This window comes from Neodiprion fabricii, chromosome 4 (assembly GCF_021155785.1).
Source record: "Neodiprion fabricii isolate iyNeoFabr1 chromosome 4, iyNeoFabr1.1, whole genome shotgun sequence".
In the NCBI taxonomy this organism is placed as follows: domain Eukaryota; kingdom Metazoa; phylum Arthropoda; class Insecta; order Hymenoptera; family Diprionidae; genus Neodiprion; species Neodiprion fabricii.
In genome coordinates, this window is record NC_060242.1 from 11,168,050 (window position 1) to 11,177,623 (window position 9,574).

Below are 9,574 nucleotides of genomic sequence, written 5' to 3' on the forward strand. Positions count from 1 at the left end.
GGTCTACTGGTCCCTCCAGTCGCGCTTGTCGGCCTTGTGTTCGCCGACCGTTGATCCGAGCTGCTGCTTCGGATATATCTCGAGGGACAACGGGTACGGGAAAAAAATCTCGTTTTCTGAGTCCCCGCACTCGCATTGCCATCGCACCCGTTCGGCGAGCAGAGCACGGCCGCGCCGGTCCGCCCGCGACTTGTCCGACATGAGACGAGCGACGCGTCGCGTGACCGGCGTCAAGCCAGCGCTCTGCAACTACAAACATATTGGGGCCTTGTCTAACCGACAAGACGAATCCCCAAGCCAAGGGCTGAGTCTCAACAGATCGCAGCGTGGTAACTGCTCTACCGAGTACAACACCCCGCCAGGTACCTGAGTCGTCTACACACGATTTCGAGTCTCGACATCGAACTGGATGACCCATGATCGACCGTTCGTGGCCAGACCGACGAGCGAGAAGATCCCGACGAAGGCCGAAGACCCCGCCCGGCAAACAGGGATCGTGCGACGACCGGTCCGTGGACCGACCACCTAGTAAAGTCACATTGTTTCGAACCTTTCGACGCACAAGACTCCTAGAAATATCGTTGCCCCCTTTGACTAGAGGGGATACGGCCGTAGAGGCGTTCAGGCATAATCCCACGGATGGTAGCTTCGCACCACCGGCCGCTCGACCGAGTGCGTGAACCAAATGTCCGAACCTGCGGTTCCTCTCGTACTCGGCAGGATTATTATTGCAACGACGAGTCATCAGTATGGTAAAACTAACCCGTCTCACGACGGTCTAAGCCCAGCTTACGTTCCCTATTGGTGGGTGAACGATCAAACACTTGGCGAATTCTGCTTCGCAATAATAGGAAGAGCCGACATCGAAGGATCAAAAACCGACGTCGCTTCAAACGCTTGGCCGCCACAAGTCAGTTATCCCTGTGGTAACTTTTCTGACACCTCTTGCTGAAAACTCTTCAAGCCAAAAGGATCGATAGACCGTGCTTTCGCAGTCTCCATGCGTACTGAACATCGAAATCGAGCTAGCTCTTGCCCTTTCGCTCTACGCGAGGTTTCTGTTCTCGCTGAGCTGGCCTCAGGACACCTGCGTTATTCTTTGACAGATGTACCGCCCCAGTCAAACTCCCTGCCTGGCAGTGTCCTTGAATCGGATCACGCGGGAGTGTGATCGACGATCAGCCGAAGCCTCACGCCACTCTTACACGCTTGGCTCTAGACCACCGTGACAGCCGGGACGAAAGTCCTCGACGCACGCGCTCCGCCTAACCGAGTAAGTGAAGAAACGATGAAAGTAGTGGCATTTCACCGGCGATGTTGCCACCTCCCACTTATGCTACACCTCTCATGTCTCCTCACAGTGCCAGACTAGAATCAAGTTCAACAGGGTCTTCTTGCCCCGCTAATTCGTCCAAGCCCATTCCCTTGGCAGTGGTTTTGCTAGATAGTAGATAGGTACAGTGGGAATCTCGTTAATCCTTCATGCGCGTCACTTCTTAGATGACGAGGCATTTGGCTATTTGAAAATGCATTGGCGGTTGAATGACAGACGTGGACAAGACAAATACGTGGATAACACGAACACTTGACACACTGGGGAACGCGGGTCCCTACCTCAGCGACAGGAGCTGGCCGATGCCCTGTCGGGGCTGAGGACGATGTGGACGAAGCCTAAGACCAATCATCTGGTTGAACCGCACCCAGTTGGTGTGTGACCCTTGTAGCACCCGAGTCGTGATCCCTCCGAGGAGCCTGTCCGATAGCCCGAACGAGCGGAGGCTTTGGTGCGATTGCTCGCACCAAACCCCCCTTCATGTGAGGGTGCACGTGGTCGTCTCAATGTTCGGGACCGAGACCTGTAGGTGCGCAGCCACGCCCTCCAATAGGTCCCGGTTGTCGGCGTAGTAACCCCGCTTTCTGACGTGACTTGTCGAGAGCGGGGTTACGCCTGAGACGACCTGGGCATCGATGATAGCCCCGCGCCCCTCCTTGCTCGCGATTATGTCGGGCTTCGGGTTTCCCTCGGAGGTCTTGAACACCCTCTCTTTCTGGATGTTCCAGCCCTTATCCCTGAGGCCAGCAGCTATTGTGGCACAGACCGCGTCATGACGCTTGATCCCGCCTCCGTGCGTCCTCCAACACTGTTGTATGACGTGGGCAGCGGTCTCCGTAGAGTCGCATCCAGCACGGCAGGTGGTACGCCGGCTGGTGCGCCGCTGCCCTCGTGAGGTACGTACCAGTGTGGGGAGGCAGTTGACACGGACGTGGTGATACTGCACGTAGTCACGGGCCGGGATGGAGTCGGTCCCGTGGTGGACCCAGTTACTGGACAAGACGCTCGCGGAAGATTTCCGGAGCTCCTGTCCGTCCACTGACTCGTGCAGAATCATTGCCCACAGCTGCTGGCGTGCCTTGGCCGACGAGTCGTCTCCCGTTAACCCGGTTTTGCGGAGCGTGCGCCTGGCCCAGCCGAGTTTTCGCTGGAATCTTTGACACGCATATGCCGCCCGGGCCGCGGAGAGACTACTCTGGTTCAATCCGCCGGGGCGGCTGATGATCATTGCTGGGATAAGGGTGGTGAGGGAGGGAATACCCAATCCGCCATCCACCGCTAAGGCGTGAAAATAGCCGACCGCCGTGTCGTCGGGATGCCGAAGCCAGACGCGAACCGCGCGCCTGACTTGAATGTCGAGGGACTCGAGCCTTTCTGCCGTAGTTCTACCCAGGGCTAGTAGGTGGTAGACCCTGGGTAGCAGGAAGAGCCGCAGCATGGTTAGTCGTTGCTGCGGCTTGAGCGGAGCTTTGGTGATGTGATTCAGCTCCGCTCCAAGCTCGGCCTCGACAGTCGTAAGCCCCCCGGGGCTAAACTCGCCACCCAAATACGTCCATCTTCGGAGCACGCCGGTTCGGGTCAGAGGGCCGTCCCGTAGTCGAAATAGCGGTTTGACCACGGTCTTGACCTTCTTTGCCTCACCGGCGGGCACCGAAGATGAAGCTGTACACTTGGACGGGTTGAACATTAGCCCTATGCTAGCTGCCGTATCTTCAACCTTAGCGAGTGCCCTCTGCATTCCCCACTTAGAGGATGTTATTAGGGTCAGGTCATCCGCGAACGCGAGACAGGCAATCCGCTCGCCTTCGAGGATAAACCCGAACTCAGAGGACACGGCCGGAAGGATTTTGTTTGCGACCAGGTTGAAAAGAATCGGCGAGAGGGGGTCTTCTTGACGAACACCGCGCCGAAATAGTACCGGAGGGAACGTTTTCCTGTCCGCCGCCAGCCTGGTGGTAGCGCCTTTGTACAGCTCGGCCACAACGGACACCAAGCCGGTGGGTAGGCCGAGCTGTCCGACGATCGTTGCGAGCGCCCTGTGGCTTATCGTGTCAGATGCCTTTGCGACATCAAGGGTAGCCACGTGGAGCTCGCGAAGCAGCGTGCGGGCCGTCCATAAGATGGCGTCGAGGACAGCCGTATTTTCCGCCGTTCCGTCGGCCGCAATAAACGCACGCTGGCGATCGTCGTTAAGGTTGGCGGATCTAAGGCGGACAGCAAGAATGCGGTGAAGTTAACGAACCACTACCGAGCCAATCGATATTGGTCGGTAGTCCCCAGGATTTTCCGATACCTTTTTCTTTGGAATGAAGATAGTCCGACTCTGAAGGAGTTGTCTTGGGAACCACCTCTTGAGCATGACGACATTATAGAGGAGCGCGCGGGTAGATGGTGATAGCATGCGCCACTGCCCCGCCGTAACCATGTCTGGACTGGGTGACGACGACACGGGGACCTTAATGTCGTCAATCTCCTGAGCGGAGATTGGGTTCCACGTGTACCGTAGCTCGGGTCTTTCGGGCGGGATCCTAGAAGGTCCTGCGTAGTCCTTGAACGGATGGCTAAGGAGTGGGCCCCAGTGCGTGACTAATTGGTCCACGGTGTGGTTGGTCGAACTGTGGCCTCCTTCTAAGATCTCCCGAGCTACGTGACGTCGATGGTTTTTTCACCCAGTCTGGAATTGGGCGTACTCACGACGACGCAGTGTCCTCTTTGACGGCAGCTTTCCATACCTCTGGCGGGTTGAGTTTGCTGCCGGCTCACGGCGCCTGGATCCAGCTGCAGCAGCTGCAGGGGGAAATACACTGCCTAACCACTCGATGATGGCGACGTCTGTATTTCCCCCATCAAAAGCATCATCATCGATGTCGGTCAACTCGTTTGCACGATGATGCTCCTCCTGCCGGGATATCACGATCAAGCGACGTATAGCTCCGGCAAGGTCCCGCCCCCAAGTTGTAGCGGGAGCAGGTGCCGCTGGGGTGGGTGGTGTTACCCTTGCTATATCGGCGGAGGGAGGGCGCTCATGCGGTGACGGCAGCGAACGGCTCCTTCGTCCCGGTAGTCTAGTAGGGGTGCCAGGGGGGGACTGGGCAGCCTCTAGTTGGTGCTGGGCTGCCTCAACCATTCTTCGGTAGTCCGGCCTGCGCCGGACCCCTTTAATCGCCCTCTGGGTCCTACCGGGGACCAGAGCGAGAAGGTGTAGGTTCATGAACCTCACTCCTCGTTCGGTGGCCTGAGCCTCCTCGCGTGCCATCATCCGCAATTCTTCATCCCTCCACCTGAGCTTGGCGCCGGGCAGTTCAATAGCCGCATTTACATCCACGGGGTGCCGTATCCTGTGATGAACTCCAAGCCCTCGCTTTGTAGCAAAGTCCTGCTCGCAGTCACCGCGGGCATACCGCTCGGGTGCTGGGTCTGGGTCGATAGGGTGCGGTTCGTCTTCAGGGACTGGCGTGGGGTCGTCCACTACCCGCACAGCCACCTCCGGGGGATCATCTAGCTCCCCCCGTGGGATCATCTAGCTCCCCCCGGGTGCTTGTTTTATCATGCCCGCCGGGCTGAGGCACGCGGCGGGTTCTGCTTTTAATCTTTCTTGTTTGCGGGCCTGCTGAAAGTTAGTGGGGGGGGGGGGGGGGGGCCGTTCATCGGCCGCACGCCGGTAGCCGGTCGGTGGGCACGTGACGGTTCCCCAAGGAAAGCCGTCTTTGGGCGGCCGACAGCCCACCGTCGTTAGCTGGATGCGGGTTGTAATACCCGCACCCATTGACCGACTCTCACCACGAGGAGGTGACGGTTGGCACATGTGTATTGCAGATAGGACGTCGCAAGCACTCTACCACGGCTTTGACACCCAGCCACAACCCACTTAAGAAAGTAAAAGTCATAGTTACTCCCGCCGTTTACCCACGCTTTCCTGAATTTCTTCACGTTGACAATCAGAGCACTGGGCAGAAATCAAATTGCGTCAACACGCGCTAGGTCTATCGTAATGCTTTGTTTCAATTAGACAGTCGGATTCCCCTAGTCCGTGCCGGTTCTGAGCTGATCGTTGAATGGCGGCCAAAGAGGACGACGGCAACGGCGAACCGCCGCCGAAGCCTCGCAGCAAGGAAGATCCGCGGGAGGCCAAGGCACGGGACCGAGCTCGGATCCGGTTATTACCATCACCTCGCCCAGGCCCAGCACGTCAGCCAAACCCGCTTTCCGACCAAGCCCAACACGCCCCGATCCTCAGAGCCAATCCATTACCAGAGCCAATTACGGATCCAAATTGCCGACTTCCCTTACCTACATTAGTCTATCGACTAGAGGCTCTTCACCTTGGAGACCTGCTGCGTATATGGGTACGAACCGTCGCGAGACCTCCACGTGGCCCTCTTCTGGATTTTCGAGGTCCGAGGACAAGATCCGGACACCGCCGCAACTGCGGTGCTCTTCGCGTTCCAAACCCTATCTCCCTGCCAAAGGATTCCAGGGAACTCAAACGCTTATACAGAGAAGAAAACTCTCTCCGGATCTCCCGACGGCGTCTCCAGGTCTTTTTGAGTTACCCCCACGAACCCTCTTGCGAGGGCCCGACATGTGAACGGTTCCGCTGCCGGGTTTCGGAATAGGAACCGGATTCCCTTTCGCCCGACGGGTGTGTCACATTTCAAACCGCGCGCGCCCACGCCGGGGAAAACGCTGAGCGAGGCCCGACGTTAGCACAATCACCGGCGTCACGACGCGAGTGTCAGGCATAGAAATACACCAACATCGTCATCGGATTTCTCTTAGGGCTTAGGATCGACTGACTCGTGTGCAACGGCTGTTCACACGAAATTCTTCTCCACGTCAGTCCTCCAGGGCCTCGCTGGAGTATTTTCTGACACCACCAAGATCTGCACCGACGGCGGCTCCAGGCAGGCTCACGCCCAAACCCTTCTGCGCACACTACCGCGACCCTTCTACTCGTCAGGGCTTCATGACGGCCTAGGCCGCCTCGTATGCCGCTGACGGCCGAGTATAGGCGCAACGCTTCAGCGCCATCCATTTTCAGGGCTAGTTGCTTCGGCAGGTGAATTGTGACACACTCCTCAGCGTATTCCGACTTTCGTGGCCACCGTCCTGCTGTCTTAAGCAACCAACGCCTTTCATGGTATCCTATAAGCGTCGACTTAGGCGCCTTAACTCGGCGTTTGGTTCATCCCACAGCGCCAGTTCTGCTCACCAAAAGTGGCCTACTTGGCACTCTGATCCGAGATCTTGTGGCTTTGTAGTTCAAGCAAGCCAGAGATCTCACCCATTTGAAGTTTGAGAATAGGTTGAGGTCCTTTCGGCCCCAAGGCCTCTAATCATTCGCTTTAGCGGATGGGACTCGTGTACGTTTTGTACGCGAGTGCCAGCTATCCTGAGAAAAACTTCGGAGGGAACCAGCAACTAGATGGTTCGATTAGTCTTTCGCCCCTATACCCAGTTCCAACGATCGATTCGCACGTCAGAATCGCTACGGACCTCCATCAGGGTTTCCCCTGACTTCGTCCTGACCAGGCATAGTTCTCCATCTTTTGGGTCCAAACGTGTACGCTTTGGGTGCGCCTCTTCTCGCAGTGAGAACAAGACGCCCCGGGAGTGCAGGGCCGCATCGTGACGCGGCCCATCCTCCCTCGGTCAGCGCTGGACTGACCTTTACTTTCATTTCGCCTTTAGGTTTGCTCGTCGCGATGACTCGCGCACATGTTAGACTCCTTGGTCCGTTTTCCAAGACGGGTCCTAAAAGTACCCGAAGCAATAGCGTCGCCGACCGGTATTTGATAATTCGGACGAGCCAGCCAGAGGACACCGTCAGCCAACAGCTGGCCAAGCCCGGGGACGGCGCTAGGTCCGACCACCGGGAATCGCTGACCGCGCTTGCGGCGGGCACGACGCAGTTTAATGCGACTCTATACCGTGCGGGTACCGCCGGGCAGCCGGACGGGCAACCGGGGGTCTGCCCCGACGAGAACGCCGAGACGGGCAGCCGACCGGGCCTTCGACCGAGACCCAACGGATCGCGACGTCCTACTAAGGGTGAAGTGCACGCCGGCGCCGCCGGACATTGCACCGCAACCGAGTGCCGTGGACGTGAAGTCCCGACATCGCGAGCCGCGGCGAAGCCTGCGTCGCTGACGATGAATCTCCCCGTTCGATCTTCCGGGTTCCTCAGGTTTACCCCTGAACGGTTTCACGTACTCTTGAACTCTCTCTTCGTAGTTCTTTTCAAGTTTCCCTCATGGTACTTGTTCGCTATCGGTCTCGTGGTCATATTTAGCCTTAGATGGAGTTTACCACCCACTCAGAGCTGCACTCTCAAGCAACCCGACTCTGAGAAGAGATCCTTTCGTCGCGCGTCCCGGTCACCACGGGCCTGGCACCCTCTGCGGGTAATTGGCCCCATTGAAGAAGGACTTGGACGCGGGCCGACGCCCCGGGATAAGTGGAATCTCCCAAACACTACATTTTCCGGCGGCAGAACCGCGGGATTCAGTGCTGGGCTGTTTTCTGTTCGCTCGCCGCTACTGAGGAAATCCTAGTTGGTTTCTTTTCCTCCGCTTAGGAATATGCTCAAATTCAGCGGGTAGTCTCGCCTGCTCCGAGGTCGTCGTACGATTGCGAGTCCGTCGTTGGCGACGGTCGTTCGTTCAAGAACAGCACCGTCGACACGGACAAGGACACAACGTATCTCTTCCATACGTTCGAGCCACGGAAACGACCGTGAACACGCTTGCCGTACGGTGGACTCGAGAGCCCTCCGTGGCGAAACGTGGAACGGAACTTGTTCACATGAGCGGCAAACCGACCTCGCGCGGTCTGTGTGTCGCCTTGCCGAATTCGTTCGTTTTCTCGACTATCGCTGGCACCGGAACGCGACGAACGACAGCGACAGCCCGACCCCGCGATCCGCGGCGACGCGTCGTGACCGTGACAAAGGTGTTTGTTTGAGGCGACGCGACACGGGCTGCGAACGCCCAGTCATTCGCTTGCAAGGGCACGGTGCGCTGTTCCCCCGGGGGGGTTTTTGCAGCACCGTTGCTGACGGAGCAGTCTGTCGTTGTTCAACGACCCTCAGCCAGGTGTGTTCCGGGAATTGTATCTGTCGACCGCAATGTGCGTTCGAAATGTCGATGTTTATGTGTCCTGCAGTTCACAAGTTGACGCGCAATTAGCTGCGTTCTTCATCGACCCACGAGCCAAGTGATCCACCGTTCAGGGTAATCATACATGCGGAGCGGTCCCCTCTCGGCACCGAGTCGGCCGGAGGCGCGAACGACCCGCCGCTGCTCCGCGCTGGACGCGGAGCGACGGGTCGACGCCTCGGCGCGAGTCGGTCGTCGGGCGGTTTCAGCCGGCGACTGCGCTTGTCGCGACCGCGGCGAACGCCGGACCCATCGTATACGGTGTCAGCACCGCGTTCGTTGTCACGACGATTGTGTTGCGCGCTGCGGCAACCGGGCCCGACCGTTACGTTGTTCAAAGTCTTGTGAAATTTTGTTCGCGACACGTCGGCGTGACACGCCGCTCTCGCGGCGAGACAGCCCCGCGCGCTAACGAGTCGCTGCTTCGGCAGTACGAAACGTTAATGATCCTTCCGCAGGTTCACCCACGGAAACCTTGTCATGACTTTCACTTCCTCTGAATGATTAAGTTTGGTCATCTTCCCGGCGACATCAGCAATGCCGAGACATTGCCGCGTACCAGTCCGAAGACCTCACTAAATCATTCAATCGGTAGTAGCGACGGGCGGTGTGTACAAAGGGCAGGGACGTAGTCAACGCGAGCTTATGACTCGCGCTTACTGGGAATTCCTCGTTCATGGGGAATAATTGCAAGCCCCAATCCCTAGCACGAAGAAGGTTTGGCGGGTTACCCGGGCCTTTCGGCCGGTGAAGACACGCTGATCTCTTCAGTGTAGCGCGTGAGGCCCAGAACATCTAAGGGCATCACAGACCTGTCATTGCTCAATCTCGTGCGGCTAGAAGCCGCCTGTCTATTTGAGAAGATTTATTTGTACGCCAGTAGTAAAAACCGCCCGACCGAGGCCGGGGGCCTTCGAGATACCGGAAGGTTCGCCTATTCAGCAGGCTAGAGTCTCGTTCGTTATCGGAATTAACCAGACAAATCGCTCCACCAACTAAGAACGGCCATGCACCACCACCCACCGAATCAAGAAAGAGCTCTCAATCTGTCAATCCTTCCGGTGTCCGGGCCTGGTGAGGTTTC

At 57.8% G+C, this 9,574-nt stretch overlaps 2 pseudogenes; both read right to left on the reverse strand.

Annotated features, from left to right (window-relative positions):
• Positions 1-284: 284 nt before the first annotated feature.
• On the reverse strand, positions 285-7,955 carry LOC124181843 (annotated as a pseudogene).
• A 458-nt stretch (positions 7,956-8,413) lies between these two features.
• Positions 8,414-8,568, reverse strand: LOC124181753 (annotated as a pseudogene).
• Between the last annotated feature and the right edge of the window lie 1,006 nt (positions 8,569-9,574).